Source organism: Octodon degus, unplaced genomic scaffold, assembly GCF_000260255.1.
Source record: "Octodon degus isolate 3935 unplaced genomic scaffold, OctDeg1.0 scaffold00027, whole genome shotgun sequence".
In the NCBI taxonomy this organism is placed as follows: Eukaryota; Metazoa; Chordata; class Mammalia; order Rodentia; family Octodontidae; genus Octodon; species Octodon degus.
Window position 1 is genome coordinate 18,560,172 of NW_004524603.1, and position 8,089 is coordinate 18,568,260.

An 8,089-nucleotide genomic window follows, 5' to 3' on the forward strand; every position below is an offset into this window, starting at 1 on the left:
GCTGGGGGATCGAACCGCAGTCCCTGATGCTTTGCCAAGCTAGTTCCAAGTAGGTGCTTTAGACCACTGAGCCATCTCTCCAGCCCTGCCCTTTCAATTCTTTTCACCAGTGTTTTATAGTTTTTCTTCTAGAGATCTGTTAACTATTTTGGTTAAATCTATTCTTAGATACTCTGTTTTCTTTGCAGCTATTGTGTGCATAATTTTTTTAAGTTTTCTATTTCATATATTATTTTTTTCATATAATTATTTTTGTATAATGCTACTGATTTTGTATATTGAGTTTTGTATCCTGAAACTTTGCTAAATTTGGTTATGAGTTCTAATGACTTTTAATGGAGTCTTCTGGATTTTCTACTTGTACTGTTATGTTGTGTATATACAGTGACTCCAGTCACCCTCTTTTGTCACTGGCTGACCTTCATTTCTTCCTCTTGCCTGCCTGCTGGGGCTAGTACTCCCAATATTGCATTGAAAAGAAGTGGGAATCCTTTGTCTTGTTCTAGATCTAAGAGAAAAAGCTTTGAACTTTTCCCCACTTAGAAAAAAAAGTGGTTAGTGGTTGCTTATTATAAATAGTCCTTATTATGTTTAGATATATTTCTTGCATATCTAATATGTTTACCATTTTTATCATGAAGTGTTGTTGAATGATTATGTTTATTAGTGCATTTTGCAGTTCATGCACTTTACATCTTGGGAGTGGCTACATGTACATATTACAGCTTGTCTCTTTTTCTATTTTTTTCGATTTCTCTTTTTCTCTCCTTTTACTCCTTTTACCATTCCAGTTCCCTTATTCCCTGTCTCCTTTTTGCATACTTGATGATATTATTTGTCTTAGCTTATGTTACAGTGGATAGCATTTATACTAATTGAGTTATTAACTTCCTGTTCATGGCCCATCTTTATTCTTCTTATTTCTTCTTGCTTTCTCCTCACCCCCTGCCCTTGTTGCCTTGGACCACTTCCCTGTTGAAAGAGATCCGTGGGGTGCTGGCTTTCACCAGATGCTTTTTCTGTACTTATTGAGATGCTCTTGTGGTGTTTGTCCCTCATGTTGCTGACACGACATGCCACACTTTAAAATATGGATATAGTGAAATATCTTCATATCCCATTTCATCGTGGAGAACAATCTTTTTAATATGCAGTTTGTTTAGTGTTTTGCTGAAGAATCTTGTATTTAGGTTCATCAAAGATATTGGCCTCCAGCTTTATTTGCTTGTGTCCTTGCGTGGTCTTGGTATTGAGATAGTACCAGCCTCAAAGAATAAGTGGGGAAAGATTTTGGCCTCTCTCATTTCTAGGAGTGACTCAAGAGTTGGTGTCACTTCACCTTTAAGTGTTTGACAAACTCAGCAATGAGACTTCTGGCCTGAGGTGTTCTTTGCTGGGAGATGTTTTTGATTATTGGTTCAATATCATTACTTATGAATGGTCTTTCCACTTTTCTATTGCTTCAGTCCTGATAGGGTATATATGTATTCAAGAATTTGTCCATTTCTCTAAGCTAACAAATTTGTTAGTTTCTTTCTTTCTTGCTTGCTTTCTTGCTTTCTTGCTTTCTTGCCTTCTTGCCTTCTTGCCTTCTTGCTTTCTTGCTTTCTTTCTTGCTTTCTTTCTTGCTTTCTTTCTTTCTGGCAGAAGTGGGGATTGAACTCAGGCCCTTGTGCTTGCCAGGCAAGCGCTTATTCCACTGTGCCATCTCCCTGACTCCTACTTTCTATTTCTTAATGATAATCGTTAGTGATCCTTCACAGTTCTGTAGTGTTGGTTATAATATCCCTTTTTGTGTCTGTCATTTTCTGAGTCTTCCTCTTAGCCTAGCTAAGGATGTCTATTTTGTTTATCTTTTTAAAAAGAAAGTTTTTGTTTCACTGGTATTTTGTATTATTTTTTATTGCTGTTCTCATTTATTTCTATTATATTCTTCATTATTTCTTTCCTTCTATTAATTTTGAGTTTGTTTTATTCTTGTTCTTCAGGTCCCCAGTGCAGGAATAGATTATTTGAGCACATTCTGCTTTTTATAAAATGCAGATGTTGATGGCTGTAAATTTCCTTCAGTAAACTTTTTCTGTATCCCTAGGCTTAGCAGGTTGTATATCTGTTTATATTTGTCTAAAGAACCTTAAATTTCTTTCTTAATTTCTTCCTTTCTTTATTGTTCATTAAGAGGTTATTTCTACATGCATCAATAATTTCCAAAATATGTCATGGTTGATTTCTAGTTTTCTTGCCCTCTACGGTCAGAAAGAAACTCAAGACAAGGCATTGCTTTTAAGTTTGTCGGGGTTCGTTGTGCAGCTCTCCCATGCTCTGTCCTGGAGAATGTTCCATGTGTCAATGAGAGGACATTTCTTGTAGCCATGGATAACTCGTTTTGTAGATATCTGTTAGGTCCATTTGGTCTAGGGAGCAATTTGACTTTTTAAAATCTTTAGAGAATGTCTCATTATGTATTCTAGGCTGGGCTTGAGCTCTCTGTATGGCTTAGGCTGGCTTTCAACTCGTGACAGTCCTACCTCCCACTCTACAGTGCTGGGGTTAAGGTTGCACTACTGTGCCCGGGTGACACTTTTCCTTTATTGTCTGTCTCTCTGTCTGTCTGTCTGTTCCTCAAAGCGTGAGGTTAAAGCCTCTTACTATTATTATTATTTTAGAGTCCATTTTCTCTTCAATGTCCTAATACTCGATTTATGTGTGTGAAATATATATAATATAATGCTTATAAATTTTCTTCTTGCAGTGTTTGTCTTAAACATTATATAATCATATTTCAGTTCTCCATTTTCTATTTAAAAGCTGTTTTATATAAGTACAGCTATCCCGTTCTTTTGGATCCTTTGTTTCACTCTGTGCGTGTTCTTAGAGATGATCATTCTTAGAGGTGGATTTCTTGTAAGTGGCATGTAGTTGGGTCTTGATTTTTCACATATAACTTTTAATTAGAGAATCTGGCCCATTTACTATTAAAGTTATTATTGACAGGTAATGTCTTAGGGCCCTGAGTTGTTTTCTCATTTTATTTTAATTTATTCCTTTCTAACAAACTTCCTTTGTACCTGAGCGACTTAGTCTTGTAGTATATTTTGATTCCTCTCTTATTTTTGGTTTATATCTTTTACTTTTTAAAAATCTTTTATTTATTTGTTTGGTACAGGGTCTCACTATGCAGCTTGGACTCATAGTGATCCTCCTATCTCAGCCTTCCCAGTGCTGGGATTCCAGGCGTGTGCCACCGTGCCTGGTTTCAGTGACCAGCATAGCATGCAGTATCGGGAATCAAACCCTGGTCCTTGTGCTTGCCAGGCACGTGCTTAGCCTGCCGAGCTATCTCCCTGGCCTCTGTTTTGTGTATTTAGATATCTGCTCATGCTTACTGTTATAACTGCAATAAAGTCTTTCAGTTCTCAAGTGATATTTTGCAATGATAGCAAGTTCATAAAAAACTTAGAAGAATACACTAAAAAAAACCCTTTACAGTCACACTCACATTTTAAATTTTTAGTGTCTGGTTTTACACCTTTACTATCCATACTCTATCATGTTAACATTGTTTTTATTATTTTCATTGTTCTGATTTTTATTCTCCATATTGAATATATAAATGGTTTACTTGTCATGCTTACAGTAGTAGAAAATTCTGAATTTGTTTGTATAGTTAGTTTTATCCAAGAGTTTTATACCTTTCCATATTCTCTTCTTATTCATTAATGTCTGTTTCTTCAGTTTAAAGAACTATCTTGAGGATTTCTTATAGGACAGCTGCATTGTGCATACATCTTCTCAACTTTTGTTTGGATGGGAATGTTTTTATCTTTCTGCATTTCTGTAGGATAGCTTTCCTGAATACTATATTCTTGGCTGGTAAGTTTTAGTCCCTTCATTACCGGGAAACCTCATGCTGTTGTTTGCTAGCCTAAGCTTGCCATCAGGAGCACACCCCTCTGTGTTGTTCCTCTTCTCTTTTTGTCATAAGCAACTTCTCTTTATCTTCCACTTTTGGGAGCTCGGTTGAAATGTGTCTTGGGATAGATTTGGTTGAGTTGAATCTAGCTAGTCTATTTTTCAGTCTTAGCATCTGTTTAATTTTTAATTGCTTCCATTTCTGCTACGTCTTCTTTTGTTAGAGTATTAATTTTTTTTTGAATTTTCTTAAAACCGCTGCGTGAAAGTTTTCATCTATAAGTTTGACCATCCTGGATGCCATCTTGTGGCGCTAACATGACTGTTAGGTGAAGTTATGGATTCCAGGCAGCTCTTATGCTAGGTGCAGCATGTTATCTTGGCATTGAAAGATTATGCATTATTCTGCCCTTGATAATCTGGCTTTGTTTTCTTGTTTGTTTTCCCAGAAATTTTAAACAGGCTTCTTATTTTCTTTGAGTCTATATTCACTTCTGCTATTTCAGCACTAGATGGTTTCCTAAATACAGGTTAAGTTCATCTTCTGTTGATGTATTGTCAGTCTTCAACACTGGAGGGCAGTCCAAGCCCAGGTTTGTCTCAGTCCTACAGCTGATGTGTTGGATTTAAATTGAGGGACTCACTAAAAGGAGTAATCTATCCACTTCCAAGGTCATTCTCTGGTAAATGGGTAGGTAGATCTGTACACTTCTTGCACGGTCACCAGTATATGGTTGGAGCAAAGCAGATCCAGGCTCTTATGCTGGGTTTCTTCCCACTTATACCACAAAGCTGTTTTACATGCTGACACCACAGCTCATCAAGACAGAGCCCTAAGGTAGGACCAAGGCTCACACTGCTGTTGGCTGCCTTTCAGTGAGGTAGACCCAGGGTCCCAGGCCACTGTCACCAGCTGAAGATGGTGCTGCCTGAATAGGCGTGTGGGAGACTGGCACGACGTGTCTTTGCCAGAGCTGGCTTGGGGATAGAGGTTGTTATGATTTAGCCACTGTTAGGTTTTATGGCCTGATAATAAATTCCAAAGCAAAGCCCTGACCTAAATACCTTTTCTTATCCTCAGCAAACCATCTCTTGCGCTGCCTAACATTGGAAATGTGCTGTTGAAGGCAGTTCCTTGACTTCCAAGGCTGATGTTGAGCCAAGACAGGGGGTCCCCTAGTTACAAGGTCCTGTTTCAGGGTAGATCCAGGCTCATACCATGTTGGATGGTAATGTGAGTTGCAGTATGTCTGCCACCCAATGACACAGGTTGGTGCCTGGCACTGGATCTCACTACAGCAGGCCTGGCGCTGAGCTCCAAGTCAGTCCTGTACTAGCTCTTGTGCCTCAACAGCAGATGAATCTTCTTCTATCCTTTTGTCCCTGAGTTCTAATAGGAGGATGGTTGCGGAGTTGGGCTCTTGGCTAACACAGTTGCAGGGGCTCAGTCTGTGTGTATTGACCTGGGGAGGTAGAACTTACATTACCACCCATTATGGTATGGGCCTGGGTCTACTCTGAACCAGGACCTTGGAACTAGAGGACTCATGACCTGGCTTACTGTCAGCTTTAGCAGCCAAAGAATGGCCTTCAGCAACACTATACCAGTGTTGGGCAGCATAGTGCAGAACAAGTCTGTAGAGCTCTGTCTAGCATCAGGTTCACTTGGTGCATCTGGCCAGAACTTAATGACATCTTCTCACCCCAGGTATACGGCATCTGCCTCTGTGGTCCATGAAGTTGTGGGAGAGATGATGCAAGTTGTTATTATTATTATTATTATTTTTATTTTATTTATTTATTTATTTATTTATTTATTTATTTATTTTTGCTTCTAACCTCTTCAGTACCTTCTTATTTCCATTATATTAAAATCAGGCACTATGATTTTACCTGAATTGTTGTCTCTTTTTTAATTTGTGTATTTGGTGTAGGGTCTCACTACCCAGCTCAGACTTACAGTGATCATCCTGTTACCGCCTCCCCAGTGCTGGGATTACAGGTGTGTGTCACCACACCTAGTTTTGGTGACTGGCTCGGAGAGTCCGAATCAGTTCTGCATAGCATGTGGCACCAGGAATCAAACCCTGGGTCCTTGCACTTGCCAGGCAAGCACTTAGACTGATGAGCTATGTCCATGACCCAAATTTGTAAGTCTTATGAAGGTAACGTGATATTTGAATAGCTGTTCAAACTGTCACGTTTGTAGGCAGTCGCTGGAGGATCTTACTCAGTTTCCATGTTGTTCTCTTTCCTTTTCCTAATTAATAATTGCATATATTTAGAAAGAAAAAAATGTGGATAATGATGAATTGTGGCACCAAATTTGATTTTAGTGGTAATCAAATTCAAAGTGTTGACTGCGTTGAGTGTTATTAGTCAGTTTCATTTGTATTCATTTTTTTTTTGAGAAAATGTAGTATTGGGTTAAAGTCAGTTATCTTGTACAGTTTTTTCCTATTTTAGTTACTTCTTCATTATTGGGACAAAATACTCAACATCCAGAAGTTAGAGAAGGAAGATTTTATTTTAGCTCACATTTTGTAGAGGTTTCAGTGCATAGTCAGCTGACTCCAAGGCAGGGCAGATGGCAGAGGACAAGCAGTCGATAGTAGGACAGGCAGAAGGCTACTAGCAGCAAGCCTCCCTTTCCTTTCTTATCCCTGAAGGCCACAAGCTGATTGGTTGGTGCCAGTTACATGCAGAGTATGTCTTTCATTTTCAGTAAATCCATTCAACAACACACAGCTTGTTGCTAAACTAATCGGTGAACTAATCCAGTTATCACACACCTGTAATCCATATTTTTATACTTTAGATCGAGCTACCTCCAAAAAGCCCCACTTATGAGTGTGTAAAGTTTTGGGGGACCATCTAGATATAAGCCGTAATATTCCTTGTTTATTATATCTCAGTTATTTCTCAGTTTGGCCTTTTGTCGATATACTTAGCAAATATAAAGAGTTGAGAATAATAAAAGATATGTTGTCCTATGTCTCTTTCTTCTGGATTTGGATCCTTGTTTTTAGGACATAGGAAATTGTATAACAACTCATCTTTAGTTTTTAAAATCTCTCTAATTAAAATGCTTCTTTCTCAAACATAGCAACAAAATTGACTCACTAATTTTTTCTCCTACAACAAAAGCACTTAATACAACGTCATATACACGTTCAATACTAATAAATGCAACTGGAAGGAAATAGGACATTGATTTCAGTGGTCTTTCAAGACAGCTGTTGGAGAGAGATCATTTTTCAGTGGAGAAAATAGTGTTTGTGACTCTTCACAATTCATTTTAAAAATTATTAGCACATGAAGCATTTATTATAAAGTCGCATGCATAGAATAAAAACATTCACCTTTAACTGAATTTTTTATCTCACCATGCCAATTAAATTTCAACTAGTTGCATACAGTACTCAAAGCGGTTGCATTAAGGCATATGCTAATGAAAGAGCAGAAATGGCATGCTCCCTTTTATCCCCATGGCCCTGCACATTCCTTTAACAAGAGACAAGTTAACAAGAGACAGGTATACTGGATTTATTTCACCATTGCTGTCCATGACAGAGGCAGCTTCAGCTTGAGAGCCCAAAGACCCATCCTTGCTTTTGTGCTTGCATTTGCTGAGGAGTGGGCAGGTGTGTAGGGATGTGAGTGGACATGAAGGTTGTAGCAGCCGTGGGTGAAGGGGGAAGCCCAGCAGGGCCTGAAGGCCTAGACCTGCTGGGCCACTGCTCTGTGTAGTACCCTTCCTTCTAAGTGCAGGGAAGAACCCGCTGTGGAGTGAGGGTCTTACGCTCTCCTAGCAGACAGGTTAGGCCAGGTAATTTCTTCATGACCAGCATTTACACAGAAAGTATGTGTAGGTGGGAAGATGGTTAGATTGATAGTTCTAGGTGTTTATGGCTTGCTGTGGGGGAGAAAGGGGATCAAGTTTCCATGATCTGCCTTGGGGGAGAGGAATTTTGATTTATATTACTTAATGTGGGAGGAAATGAGGGAAGAGAGGGAGAATCCAGGAGAAAATCAGAGGGCGGTCTCTGCTTCTGAGGCTGTTCTGTGTGCCTTTCCAATTCCCTTCAGTTCAAAGCACTCAGAGCACTAAAGTGCCACATCTTGGGTTATAGTTTCCCCAACTTGTAGAATTTTCTCTAACTCCTTTATTAAGGAA

At 38.9% G+C, this 8,089-nt stretch overlaps 1 protein-coding gene across 1 annotated transcript in view; it reads left to right on the forward strand.

Moving 5' to 3' along the window:
- The window catches only part of Dgki (diacylglycerol kinase iota), a 306,437-nt gene that overhangs the window by 80,464 nt on the left and 217,884 nt on the right, over window positions 1-8,089 (forward strand). The gene's annotated exons all lie outside the window — the stretch shown is intronic.